The sequence below is a fragment of the Pseudorca crassidens genome, chromosome 4, assembly GCF_039906515.1.
Source record: "Pseudorca crassidens isolate mPseCra1 chromosome 4, mPseCra1.hap1, whole genome shotgun sequence".
NCBI classification, from domain to species: Eukaryota; Metazoa; Chordata; class Mammalia; order Artiodactyla; family Delphinidae; genus Pseudorca; species Pseudorca crassidens.
The window spans coordinates 107914904-107915184 of record NC_090299.1 but is presented as its reverse complement, the minus strand read 5'-3'; positions in this window follow the sequence as shown (position 1 = coordinate 107915184).

Genomic DNA, 281 nt, shown 5'->3' with positions numbered 1-281 from the left:
TTTTATAGAAAGTTTTTTTCCAAGGCTATCTATTTTTGGCTCAGAGCAATTCTCTTTTCTTTATTTTGAAGTATTCTTCTATAAGAGTAATTGGGAAAAAGGTAAAATAATAGAACTCTTCTAAGCCTTAAGAAAGCCATCAACATTGAAAATAATCGTTTTGGTTGTCCAGAATTATTTTTTCAAAGAATAATTTATTCATTCAGTCAGCAATTATTTAGTGAGCAACTGTTATGTGCTGGCTGTGGTTCTAGATGCTATACAGATAACAGTGAACAATA